The sequence below is a fragment of the Alosa sapidissima genome, chromosome 8 (genome assembly GCF_018492685.1).
Source record: "Alosa sapidissima isolate fAloSap1 chromosome 8, fAloSap1.pri, whole genome shotgun sequence".
Lineage (NCBI taxonomy): Eukaryota > Metazoa > Chordata > Actinopteri > Clupeiformes > Clupeidae > Alosa > Alosa sapidissima.
In genome coordinates, this window is record NC_055964.1 from 18,306,976 (window position 1) to 18,321,885 (window position 14,910).

The 14,910-nt window shown below is 40.9% G+C and overlaps 1 long non-coding RNA gene across 1 annotated transcript; it reads left to right on the plus strand.

Annotated features, from left to right (window-relative positions):
• Positions 1 to 213: 213 nt before the first annotated feature.
• Positions 214 to 14,320, plus strand: LOC121715494. Its single transcript, XR_006033610.1, has 3 exons — positions 214 to 298; positions 11,192 to 11,637; positions 13,441 to 14,320. It is a non-coding gene; the product is annotated as an uncharacterized LOC121715494 (long non-coding RNA).
• Positions 14,321 to 14,910: the final 590 nt, after the last annotated feature.

Here is a 14,910-nt window from a genome sequence, read left to right on the forward strand (position 1 = left end):
TCAACTCACATTTTGATCATGTGATGGGTTTTCCCAGATCCCATAAAAAAATGTCCCACCTCCACTTCAGGTTTGGTTCAGTATCTGTATGATAGTCATAAAGGACTAACAATTAGCATCCTGAGGCTGTGATTGGTCAACACTGCTACAGTGACTTCTTGCTTCTGTGATTGGTCAACACTGCTACAGTGACTTCTTGCTTTGTCTTATAAAACAGACATCATACAGACCTGTTAACAAGGTTAAGGAAAGAAGGAAGTTAGAAGAAAAGCTCACATAATACAAACACAAGAGACAGGTAAGGCAGAATCTCTGCAATTTTATTCAGATGCACTCTTAAAATGAATGTGTTAGAAACAACACAAACTGTGTGTCAGGACAAAGAGATGTGTTAAAAACAGGGCTGTCAGTTTAAAAATGATTCTCTCGACCTCGTGGCTTGATTTTCACTCTGACATACACCATCAACTGTGAGACCGATTTATACAACAGTTAGATCTGGTCGACCTATCTATCAATTTTTGATTGGACAATAGGCATTCTATGAGTCATCATGAGTGGCAATGTCAATGCACACAACAAAAAATGGGTGCAAAAGGTATCAGCACAATCTAAAAGTGCAGGCCCCTTGGCGGACACACGGGGCCCATAGCCTCGGCCCTAGACTACATATATAAACATGTGGTAGTTGTTAAACCAGGTGAATAAAATAACAGTATGGGTTTCCCAGTGCCATTTGAAGTGGTGTTGTAGACTGATACAACTCAAATCCTATACAATAATAGTTATTTACAGAATCATAGATGTTCTGTAGGCTATCTATCTATCTATCTATCTATCTATCTATCTATCTATCTATCTATCATGCATCTGTCAGGAGCCATAGCCACATTAGGTGGGCAGCCGTGGCCTACTGGTTAGCACTTCGGACTTGTAACTTAGGTTGCCGGTTCGAACCCCGACCAGTAGGCACGGCTGAAGTGACCTTGAGCAAGGCACCTAACTCCACACTGCTCCCCGAGCGCCGCTGTTGTTACAGGCAGCTCACTGCACTGGGATTAGTGTGTGCTTCACCTCACTGTGTGTTCACTGTGTGCTGAGTGTGTTTCACTAATTCACGGATTGGAATAAATGCAGAGACCAAATTTCCCTCACGGGATCAAAAGAGTATATACTTATATACATACTTATTTATCTTTAACGTCAGTACACAGTAGCCGGGTTCTTGCAGGTTTCAGTAATTTAAGACCTTTTTAAGACATTTTAAGACAATAAAGATTGAAATTTAAGACCTGCACAACACATTACCAAAAAAATATTAAAATCAAAGAAATTCTGAAAACCCAACAACCCAACTGCTTTTGACATTGCTTGTAGTATAGCCTACTCAAGGAAAAACATCTGTGTCAGGTGGCAAATGCCCTAAACCTTAAGCCCAAAATGAAAATAGGCTAAAACAAACTTGCCCTCAAATAGAATAGATTTCATCAAGGAAGTCAAAAATGAGACTGGAGTTGAAACTGGGTGTGAAAGTTTGTTTTGGGTGGACATGCGTCTCTTTGTACTTGTATGTGTGTGTGTGTGTGTGTGTGCGTGTTTGCATGAGAATGTGTGCGGGTGGGGTATGTGTATGAGCGTTGTCAGGGATGTCGTTAAGCTTACAGTATTTTGGTAGCCTGGGTGTTCCCATGCTGCCTTGCGCGCGATTTGATTCACGCTGCTAAGGCAGCCTGGAGACCATAGTGCTGATAAACAGTTTGCATTTTGCGGCTATCTTATGTTTCTCTGCTCTGGCATTACTCCAGCGCCTTCACACCCAGGGCCAGATGTACGTACATTTGCGAACGTAGCGTTATCAGCGCCATGGACACACCGCAGATTGCGAGCGCTGTCAGACCCAAATTTCCGTCGTATTTATCAATCGTTCAATCCTTAGTGTAAACTGCGCCTTTCTCTGCCCTTCTCCGCCCATAAACGCAATTTACGAACGTCCACAACTGAATGGCAGCGCCTACAAGCGCAGTTGAATGAAGTTAACTGATGACAACATTAAAAAGAATCAAACGTTTAGCGATCATGAAATAATACCATACATGATAAGATGTCAACAAGCAGGGAGATAATGAAGATCAGTAGTTCTACTCAAACTACTTGTGCACGTAGGCTATGGAAGATTGGTCAAATCTAGCAAGTAGGAAAGTTTAAGTGAATGATGTGAAAGTGAAAGTAAGACATGCGAAAGGCCAACGAAAGTTAAGGTTGCTTTTGGTAGTACACATACTTTCACCACAAAAACTGGTGTTCTAAATAGCGATTCTGTTGTCTTCTCTTATTGACGCATTGAACTGCAATTTGGATTAACACCTGCTTTTACAAGGCGGAAGTATTTAGGCGCAGAATAGACGTGCGCTTTCAGGAGCAGTCTTTGTACATACCGCAGAATACATAACTAGGCGCTCTTTACTCTTCCCCTCCCATCTTTTTACGCTAAACTCCCACTTTCCCCTGGATCCTCCCATGAATGCATATGCATGACATGACAATCGCAATCTGCCACTTTCAGCTCCCGCGACAGGCAGTTTGCGCTTTTACATCATTGCGGCCTGTTTGTACATACCTCGCAATGATTTTACACGCACATTGCAAAACAAATACGCCTGAAATGGCCGCAAAAGCGTTAGTACATCTGGCCCCCAGAGTCCCTATTATAGTTTTTTTGCAATGTTTGCAGCGGGCCTCGTACCTGGAGCTGGGTAGCCTACCGCTTGTAACCAACGGCGGAAATCGCTGTGATTTAGCTATGTCTCGCTGAAAGTACACTTTCCCCACGTACCCGAACTTTAACAAACTCCGAGGAGACACAGACGTATTTAGCAGGCAGGTTTATCACGGTATTTGACCGAGGTGAAGTTAGTTTGATATTTGATATTCTGATATTCGACAGATATTCAATTTTTTTTTTAATGCCACCGGTTTCACCCCGTGTTTGCAGACAATGTACAAACAGATGACCTGTCTACTTGCTCCCAGCCGACCTACTTAGGGACCGTCTATAAAGTACCTTCTGAAATACCTTCATAGTCTTTTTTGTCAATAGCTTTGACATCATGTGACCTAGGGACTCCAAACCAATGCAGAATAGTTGTCCTATATGGGACTCATCAGACACACCTATTTTTATATAGCCACTGTATGCACACTGTCTTTTATATGATTTTTTTTTAAAAGAAAATACATTATTTCATACAGGAAACAGACTCCTTTTTTTCAATATCTCCCAAGCCATATGACCTAGTGACTCCAAACCAATGCAGAATAGTTATCCTATATAGGACTCATCAGACACAGCTCTTTTTATAGTCACTGTATGCACACTGTATTTTATCTCTAGACACGCCCCTGTCAGCGAGAGAAATGAACGAACTATGCAGACAACGACATTTTCAATATAACATTTGACATCTAACAAGGAGACAAAGAACCACAAAGATCCCATGGAGCGAACAAAGGACAATCACAGGTACGACAGAGTATTAGGGCCACACATAAAGAAAAAAAAATTGCCATGACCAAAGATATAATGTTTCTATAGTACAAAATGTTATTTCACACTGTTTTTATGTGGGTAAGGCCACCACCGCACATCCAAATAACTGCCCTTCATGACTCACAGGCCGTCACTCTAGGTTAACATGGCAAAACTCATTTCTCTAAAACTGCTTTTCCATGTCTCACTTGCGTAAAATATAGGCTATCAACACAGATATGTGCATTTACTATGTATATATATAAGTATATATACTTTTTTGATCCCGTGAGGGAAATTTGGTCTCTGCATTTAACCCAATCGGTGAATTAGTGAAACACACTCAGCACAAAGTGAACATAGTGAGGTGAAGCACACACTAATCCCGGCGCAGTGAGCTGCCTGCTTCAACGGCGGCGCTCGGGGAGCAGTGAGGGGTTAGATGCCTTGCTCAAGGGCACTTCAGCCGCGGCCCACTGGTTGGGGCTCGAACCGGCAATCATCCGGTTACAAGTCCAGAGTGCTAACCAGTGGGCCACGGCTGCCCGACGGTTGCCTGGTTGGGAGGACAGCTTCATTCGTCCCTCCAGGGTTCGTACACCTATTCCAACATTAAATTTAAGCACTTTTCAAGCACTTTCAAGGTCAATTTTCAGGCTTTTCCAGCACAGTGGTGGCAAATGACATATTATATGACTATACTAACTCAAAATGATTTCTACTTTTTTATCATTTAGAGATGGTTTTAACTAACCTGACTCTAACCTGACCCGGAACTTTTCATTGAAGAACTTTTGGGAAGGGGCGGAAATACCAGTGGTGGAATGTAACGAAGTACAAATACTTCGTTACTGTACTTAAGTAAATTTTCCACGTATTTGTACTTTACTTAAGTAAAATTTATAGCGCATACTTTTGACTTTTACTTCGTTACATTTTACAGCAATTATCTGTACTTTTACTCCGCTACATTTCTACAACACCATCGTTCCTTTTTACGATACATTTTATGATCAGTTTTTTTTTCTCTCTGACAAACACGTTTGTTTTACCAGGGGGCGGGGTTGCTACCAAAGATTCTGGAGCGCTACGTGCATTCTTAGAAACATAAGCTTCTAGTCTAGACCAGGCAAAGCGTCAGCTTGTAGCCATCTGCATTCGGTAGGCTATATTCACCAGACCCATGGCTACACTGTACATGCAACTGTGTTCTGTGCCTTTCCCTGTCTGTTATCTGCAGCGTTAGGGCCTCCTCTCCGATGAGATTGCTATCTGCGGATCAGCGAAGTTACAGGCTATGCCCATGCTTCTGTCACACGTCTGATCATTTGCGGCACAAATGAATGGTAGACTATTAATGAACCGGTGGCCGGAAAAAACATTTTCCAGATTAGGAAATATTCTTTAATTGTGTGTGATTAAATAAAGATCCATAGCCTACAATTAGGGGGTAGTAACGTGAGCGCTCATTCAATGTCTATGCGTCTGTGCAAGTGAAACTGAACTTCAATCATAAAGACACCTTTCTCAGCAACTTTTCTGTTCAATCAGCATAATTGGCATTACGATCCACCCGACATTTCCCTTGTCTACCCCGTTAAACTTCAGGCTCTCGTGTTTTGCTGAATGATATTACTCAGCAGATCACCCTAGTAGATAACCAGAATTACAGTCTCTAGAATTGTAGGTCAGAATGTAAACTGGGCCACAGATGGTAAGCACAATTGCATTAACTCAAAACTATCTAGTCGAGTATAACCCAAAACTAGCTTAATTAAAATGCCACAGCCCATACTGATTTTTCCTTTTAGAATATATATATTAAGAGAATAAATCATTATGCAAATACTTTTACTTTTAATACTTAAAGTACATTTAAAAACAGGTACTTTTTACTTTTACTTAAGTAGGGTTGTCATTGTGGTACTTTTACTTTTACTAAAGTAAATATTTCTCTGTGTATTTGTACTTTTACTTAAGTACTGAGTTTCAGTACTTCCTCCACCACTGGGAAATACTGGTTAGCTGATTGGATAAACCATCTGTCTATCACCACCTTTGTTGGTTATCGACGGGCCAAATCAACCAATTAGATAAACAAAGTGTTCTTCTAATGCCATCGTTTAACATACAATTAAGTTAGGTAACGTAACTAACGTTAAGATGTTTTAACTTACCATTTGTATGTGACATGAACCTAATCAACGACAATTCCCATCAAGTTTTCACGGTAGGCCCTACACTTCTGAAGAAAGTATATTCCTCCATTATGAACTGGAATCGGCCGTGGAGGATGTCTGTGTCGTTCATTCCTCCCAGCTGCATGGCTGAGACTCATAGCTTCACAGCTTACCCAGGAATACTTTCTAATTTGAATAAAACCTGCGCGATAGCTATGCTCATTTCATCTGTGGATGCCGTCATGTTGTTCGTTGCGTCACACCTCAACCCGCCTCAAAGCCAATGCTGATTGGACGTTCGTTTGGTGAACTGCTCCAAATTCTCTTTAACGAAAAGTTGCCAGACTGATCTGCGAGTGAAACCCTGAAGCTCGCAAGATCAGGATGGTCGATCACGATGGTCTCAGACAAAATTGTGTTTCTTAATAGCATGAAAAGAAATGAAAGGAAAACTTGTGTCACCTGTCTGGAAGTAGACTTTGCTTGCTATCTGGCTGAGTCAATATACCAAAAAAAAAAAATCAAATAAAATGTAAATAACATAAAATAAGAAAATAATCACTCAACAAATTCTTTCAAAACTATTCTATGCTGAATATGTGAACTCAAACTAATGTTAAGGCTCGCTCTTTCATGACAGTCAAGACTGATTATGTCTCTTTCTTGCCTACAACGACATGAAGACAAGCCTACAGTACATCTGTTATCATGAGCTACCAACCAGTAGGCTAGCAATGCGGAGATGTGACGTTGGGTGACGTGAAGATGACTGAGTTGTCATATAATTGGATAAATTTAACTTCTTGCCAAACGGCACGATATGCACATATGCATGGTGTTTTAATGTCCTTTCCACTTGTAGCCTATAAGCATTAAACCACAAAACTAAGCTGAGTTGACCAAGGCCGTAGCCAGGATTCAAATACCGAGGTCAGGGGTGTTGATAGAAATGTTGCCCCCCGCAAAATTCTATGGGGGCAGGCTCAGACTGGTAATCTGTACAACCGGGCGGGCCGGTCCACATGTGGGCCGGTAACCTCCGGGTTTTAAAAAAAAAAAAAGTTATTTAGCCTATTTGCGGCCCGTCATGTAGGCCTAGGCCTAGCCTATAAATGCAGTTGCATCCATTTGGCTTGGGGGGTGACAGGTCAATCATTTTGGCCTCTTCATGACAGGTTCAGTGTGTGTTACGATCACGACCCCCTGCCCCACGCCTCAAGTGGATTTGTCCAAGCAGCCGCTAGGTTTGTGGGGAAATATCTTTATTTTACTGTCTATGGGAAATAGCCTATAGCCTACGAGTCCATGCATGGTAGCCTAGACTATATAAGTGTCCTCCGCTGGCTGGTGTTCACATCATCGCAGTTTAACCGTAAACAGCAATCAGAGGTGTCTAGTTTTATTCCATAAATATATTGTTTTTATAGACGTTAGTTGCACGCGCTACCAAGAGCTTCAATTTACTGCACCATGTAGGCTAGTGATGGGCAAATGAAGCTTTGGCGAACCACTAAACCACAGCAGTGTGAAGCTAGCAACACTAATGAAAAAATCCAATATGGCTGCCACATGTAGATTTTTCAACATAAAAGTCCTTACCCAAACCAGTATATGTAACCAAAAATATTGGTTTGCTAAGGACTTTTATGTTGAAAAATGTATGTGCGGCGGCCATCTTTTTGCTTTTCAGCTAGTATCTAGGTTCACACTGCTGTGGTTCAGTGGTTCACCAAAGCTTCATTTACCCATCACTAATGTAGGCTACTGTAGTGCGGTTTGTCTGTCAACAAAAAAAACGGGTAGCCTACAATTTTCGCACAACTTGGTGGAAAAGTGTAGCACAGGTTAAAGAAAACCCATTCATTTTTTGGACTCAAAAGGAACTTCAAAGTATTTCCCATATAGTAGCCTTTTAGCTCACAACGACAGTGAAAGTGAAACTTGGAAAATGGAAGTCTCTCCACACAGAGTGTTACATTAGATGCACAATCAATCGCGAGTCGATGCAGGTAAAAAGTATCAACTGGCAACGAAGGTAGCCTAATTTTGCAAAATGTGATGACGGCACACAAACTGCAAAAACGTTTAGTAGCCTATACACTTGATGATAGCCTACAGTTAATGTGAATCGTGGACTATAACCAAAGTAAAGAAGAAGATTTGCACCAAATAAAGGCTGTGGTTGTGTTTCTACAACATGTTGGCACAAAATAGCCTGGCTAGCGCCACCACTTCTCAATGAGACGTGGTCTGGGAACCAAACGTTCATTTTCTCGTATTTGAAAAAAATGCCCAGATCCGTTTATTGGGTGCCACGGATGTCTATCAAATGCGTCTGTGCATAGCTCATCATCGTCTTGCTTTCCCACCTGTTCTGTGATTGGTTCCCTATCTCAGGCGAAAATTTGCTCCATGGTCTCCAGGCTGCTTTAGCAGCGTGAATCAAATCGCGCGCAAGGCAGCATGGGAACACCCAGGCTAGGCACAAAACGTAATTTATGTCAACTATGACGATGTCCATGTTCAGTAGCCTATATTTTTCATTTAGTCAAGCAGTGACATGTGGTTTAATGCATGGGGGTAACATGACGTGAGACAGACAGAAGATGAGTCTGTCTTTAATTGCCTAGAATCCTGTCCCTTTCAAATCACTTTAAAATGGTGTGATTAGCAACCAGACATTTTTTAAAAATCCCGGAGAGGTGGGGGGGTGGGCGAATCCCAGTCCGACCCTGTATGGGGGTCCGGGGGCATGCCCCCATGGAAGAAAAATGTGAAAAATAACCCCTTAAATGATGACTTATGGTGAATATTGCGGAAACTAATAGATAAATTGACAAATATAATTTATGCATTATAGCATAAATCACACTTAGAAATACAGCCTATTAGGCATACAGTAGGCTATGGTACATTTATAAAAGAGCCTATATATGCCTATGAAAGACTGAACCATAGAGGGCTGTAATGTAAAGGCTATCATGATTTATAAATTGCAGGGTCATAGGCTGCGGAGCTTGTACCTTCTGACACAGTGAGTGTCACATCTTGACTCTCACTCACTTGTGAGGGCCCTTTGTTTATTAGGCTATTTCCCTCTCTTCTCTTCATATCTATCTATATGCTACTATTGGTCCAGACTCTGATCTAATTTTCAGTGCAGGTTAGCTGCAACTCCACTGAATTTCAGCATAACAATTTGAGTAGGCCTTGAAGTCAGCCTTTCTCCGCGATGGCAGAGTCAACTCTACTTTCCTTTTGAAATGTCGAGGTATCTACAACTACGTGTTGCGTGACGGTGCGTTGATGCAAGGATAATTGTCTTGTCGGCTATTTTTAGTTAGTAAATAAAACGAAATTTGAAGAAAGAAAGGTGACCTCTATGGTAGATGCGGCCATAGACATGACTGGTGTGGTTTTGCATTCACATACCATAAAGTTTCGTCTCCCTCTTCAACCTAACTTTCTCCTTGTCTTCCAATGATTGGAGCTAAGTAGCCTATTCAATAGGCCTAATATGTTAGCTTTAATGGCGACATAGCGAGCAATGCATCTGTATGACCCTACATGATTTCTTTTCAGCAGTCCGAAATAGCTGTTTTCTAACCTCATTAAAATGGCAACCTCACTTCATGGTCATCTCCGACTGTGTGCAGGGGGATGTTGTCACGCATGAAAACAGACTGGCAGATCCATAAACTGGGCAGATCAATCACGCGCAAGAGGACCATGGCGGAGAGGTTTTAATTTTAAACTCTCCAACTTTCTGCATCAAATAGGCTACGCTAACTATTCTGTCAGATAGCTATTTGTGTCTAAAGAAATACAGTTACAATTTTAAGCATTTTCAAGCACTTTATCCGAAATGCAAGCACTTTTCAAACCTTGAAAACGCAACATTAAAATTCAAGCATTTTCAAGGATTTCAAGCACCCGTAGCCTACGAACCCTGTCCCTCTATAGACATTCAGCAATAGGCTGTTTTGCATCCTTTAGCCTACAAACAAACAAGTCTGGGATTGGGGAGAGCACTTAATATGCCTAGTTTAGGCTACTGAATAAGCATGAATTCAAACCTTTAGATAAAAAACACTCTTTAATAATATAATAAATAAATACACCTTAGAAGGGGGTCACTTGCGCTTCAGCCTGGTTGGTGCTCACGGAACAGGACGCAGAAGTCAAAAAGGGAGATCCAAGGTCTAACAGGAGCCAAGGAGCAGGACCGGAGCACTCAATGCTTTGACGTGTTTTTATGTTTGCACAAATAAAAACACGTCAAAGCATTGAGTGCTCCGGTCCTGCTCCTTGGCTCCTGTTAAGACCTTGGATCTCCCTTTTTTGAAATAAATAAACCTTAGACCAAATAAATCTTGGACTACAGGCCTGTCGCTCCAACATCACACGTGATGAAGACTATGGAGCGACTGGTCTTGTGTATACTCAGACCTCAGGTACGCTATGTACTAGACCCACTACAGTTTTGATACCAGGAGAAAGTGGGCGTTGACGATGCCATCACTTATCTCCAACACAGGAAGCATTCTCACCTAGACAAGGTGAAAAGTGCTGTGAGAATCATGTTCTTTGATTTCTGAAGTGTTTTTAAACAGTGTTGCGGACATATGTTTTCACTTTCTGATGCATGACATATGTGAACTATGAACACCACATATGTAGCCTGGCCTCTGTCTGCCAACGTACTTCCGCTCTATTTTTTCCCCCTACAGCACTCTGCGAAGTCAGAGAGTCTGGTTTCCAGGCTACACATTACGAGCAGTGTGGGAAAATGTGAATCTTGTTATGCTTCTTTATTGTTTTACACAGCAGATATCATACAATGTCAACATGTAGCCTCCTTTTTGCGTGAACTGTGTCATCAGGAACAGTGTAGAATTCTGGGGTGTTCTCACTGTATTCTGATGTGTTCATATGTTACTTCTGTGTGTAGTATACAACGGGGAGAGGTCCATATTATTGTACATAACTGTGCCTTAGGCCTGTGTACCAGCAGGAAGGTCATACAGACGTGTGACCAACCACGTTGGCTGGTTGGCATGATTGACGTTTGTATGTTTTAGTATAACAGGCTTTGTCTTAGGTTTTGACTCGGAGACGGATCGAGGAAGCGACCCGAGGAGCATCTTCTGTCGGAAGGCTCAGCAGCTGCTTCTAATAACAACCACAACTGTTAGACTCTGCACAGTTTTACTGTTTGAGACTTAGCCTGTGTTCTGTTATTCATTGTTGTACCATCTACAATAAATCATCATCTAATCGCTGATCCTGATCCTGATCCCGCCGTCAAGCTTTATTGACCATCTTCAATACAGACATTAGAACTAAAACACAACGCAACAACCAGAGAATCCAACAACAGTTACCTTCTGAAGCAGCAAATCATCTTTATATAGAATATTTATATTGATATTGAAGCCATACCTGTGCATCTGGTGCTCATCAACATTATTTCTTTCTCTCTCAGACACACAGCCATGGCACTTCAAGTTATTTGCACAACAGCCAATCCAATAATGAAGCTGATCTCACAAGCAATGGAACTCTTTCACAGATTATCAACTGCAAAGAGTAACAAGATCAATTTTCAGATGTTAGCAAATCGGGTAAAGTATACAACTGAGATCCTGGAGAAGTTGAAGACACGGGGTGAACCTGTCCAAGGTTTGGTGAGAAAGGGCATAAATGCATTTACCTCAGCAATGGATTTGGCAGAGGACCTTCTCAAAAAGTATGAAAAGAGCAATAAGATGGAACGCTTTTTTCAAGCCACCAGCCTGAGTGTCGAATTCGATAGTGCCAATAGCCAGCTTACAAATGCACAGCAAGATCTCCTCCTTGCCCTGAGTGTGGAGCCAAGATCTCTGATGCATAATAGGAACATGGGGATGGATATAATGCCATGGCAGGGAGGTAAGACATCTTCAGAGATGAGGTGATATTTGTGTTATCATATCCATGAACTCTTGTTGGGGTGAGCAATCTCACATAGCAAACTAAAACATAATTTCATGAATTCTGAAGTTGATCTGAAATTCTTTGCTGTGGTTGCTGAAATCACCTTTGGTATAGATTGACAGCTGCCAGCAACATGTAAAATATACTGTGTTTTTTTGAGGATGGAATTGTTTGGTGTTTTTTAGTGCTTCATACTATCAACTAGGCCTACTTTACATTATCAATAGATCTCTGAAGTTTGCCTACAAAAAGGCTACCATCTTTGAGATCAGGGGCCGTATTCACAAAGCCTTTTATCTTACCACTAGGGGTACTCCTAAATCGCACTAAAAGATTTTAGCTATAAGTTTTCTCTTAAAAGTTATTCACAAAGCCTTTCAGACCTACTCTTAGTAAGGAAAACTAAGAGTGAGTCTTCGTTGCTATGGATGATGTCATTACTCATGCACAAGCTTGACTGAAGTGGCCACCTTGATTGGCTGATGATTGTAACGAGGGAATGATTCCAAACACCTCCCTTACGATAACTGAATAAAAACTGAATAAAAAGGCCTAGCCTAAATGAATAAAGAGTAAGGCGAAACAAATAGCCTAGTAAACATATGGATTGATGCAGTAGCCTATCTTTGCAACATTATTAAATTAATCTGTCACCATATGCCTATGTCTACGTTTGCAAAGAGGAGAACATTTTAATTTGATTCACAATGAGACGTATTTACATGTTAAGAATGAGTAGTTTTGGTTGTTGGTGGCGTTATTGCATCCCTTAGTTATGCCTACAATGCAAAATTGTTCCCTCGCGATTGGAAGCTCCTAGCCGCATAGGATTTCAAAACATCGTGACGCGAAATGCCACAAAAAGCTGTTTGTGAATAGGTCTTAGAGAGTTAGGAGTCCTCTCGACTTCTTTTAAGCTGTCCCAGACTTAGGTGCTACTTTTAGGTCTAAAATGCTTTGTGAATTACTTTTAGTGACAAAAATTAGGAGTCCTAAAGTTAGGGTAAGGTGTTGCTTACGCCTACATTCCTCCTCACTGAGGAAGAGATAGGTCTGTCTGGGCCGGCAGACCCTCTCCCTCCCACGTCTAACTCTCTGTCCCAAGACTCCATCTCAATGCGCAATAGATTATGATAAATAATATTAAATTATGAGCAAGTGCATTTTAACCGTGTTGTGCACACGCTACATTATTGCCAAGCATGCGCCCTTAAAATAGCATCTGAATAACGCGCCACTGACTTTAGACTAGGCTTTTCCTGGTCTGTGGCGGAATTGTTTCTGAAACTGCAAAATAGCACCAAGGAATGTTTACGCCGGAACAGGCCTCCTCTTTTCACTGAACCGCCCCCGGGAGCGCAATTTACCGACGTGCATCTGTGGAGAGAAAAGTCGGATACAAAATAGGAATAATACAAGTGCCAGTGTACAAAGTCAATTGCGCTTGAGTGCAAGATAGGGCCCTTTGAATTCATAGAAGAAGAATTTGATGTTTTACTTCAACTCATAAGCTAATGTATTATGTTTATATTTCTGTTCAGTATGCATGTACAGTTAAGAACAAACTTATTCATACCCCATTGTCTTGCAACCTTTTGGCATGTGACAGTGTCATTTTCAGTCAGAACAAACATATTTTTCAAGAGAAAATCAACATTAAATCAATATTTGCCAGGGGTATGAATAATTTTGTTCTTAACTGTACAAATAAAAATTGTTGGGTAATTATTTTCTATGATCTCTTTCTTTGCTGTCAAGGAGCTGAAGGAGGAGTCATGCCAAGTTACAGTCAACAACTGATGCAGACACTGATTCAAAGCTCAAAAGGTGTAAATTTCAAACAGACAATTGAACCAAATGGGCGTTGTATTAGAGAGATTTATTTTGAATTCAGATGCTTAGACCAAAGCCTCAAAACCTAAAGTTGTTGTTACCATACCTTAAACACATTTTCTGCTTTGCCACTTTTTTACACTTTTACACTTATTGTGAAACACTACAGTTTCTTTTAGACACTTTGTTCAAAAATGAAATCTCTTGTAATCATTGGGAAAACACTTATATTTAAAATGCAAAACACATCTTTTTGGTATAATTTTTGGTTGCAATTCTTAGGAAAACAGCAACTGTAAGATTACTGAATTTTTATTTTTGGGTTTCAGATAAGACAGATAGTAAAGATTGCAGTGTTTCATATAAAGCACATCAATAATTTGTTAAGAGAGGAGTTTTCCTCCTTTAAGAGGCAAACTTTCCGGTATGTTGAGGCTTTGACTTCTACTTTGTCTTTACTTCACTTTAATTTCTCAGCTTTTCTATCACCCCTTCTATCCCCCTCCAACATGTTCCCTACTATTCTTGTACTTTACTCTTTCGTTTTGCCTCATTCCATCCTCGCCTCATCTCAGCCGTCCATGGACCATCCCAGTGTACCTGCGAAAAAGCTGTCATACCAAACCACTGGGTCTGGGAGAAGACAGCAAGGCCAAGGAACCTTGCAAGATTGGGCAGCATGACATGAACTTTTTCATTTTTATCTCTTTTCCAATATTATGTTCTTAGTACTTAGGCTTAATGTGCCCCTTCCTTTTTATCATGTAATTAATATCTATCTCATAAATGTTTCACTTTATTATGACCTTATTCTCTGTTGTTCTGATTCCCTTTTATGGGACAGGTGTGTTTCTGTGTTAGAAAGCTAGTGTTTGGTTGTGGTGATTCTGCAGATCTGTGTATGGAATTTCATGGGGGGGGGTCTCAAAACTTGAGAGCCCTGGTTCAATAATTCACGTTCAACAATTCCAGGATACACGTTTTTCATTGGTTGTTGCGTTAAATCTTACCAGATACAGCAGAGCTATTTTTGGGCGCTGCGGCAGCATATTAAATATATAAATAGTTTTTCTGCGTGAGAAATACAATGTGTGGCGGGAGAGCGTGACAAAAGACTGAAATGAGTGACTATCACGCTCAATGCATGACACTTCAGAGCCCTGCAGAGTTTTATGAGGCTGTTGACTGTTGTCAGTGGAGCAGCAGAGATGGTTTGATCAAGAGACTATGGTCCCTTTCGCACTGAGTAGTTTCCATGGGAAGTTAAGCTGGGGAATATTGGGAATATTCCAAGTTGGATACTTTCATGGAATTAAAGGAAATTATGAGAATTAATGGAAATTCATTTGTAGCCCTATGGGAAATTAGATAATAATTTAAGTTTATAGATTCATA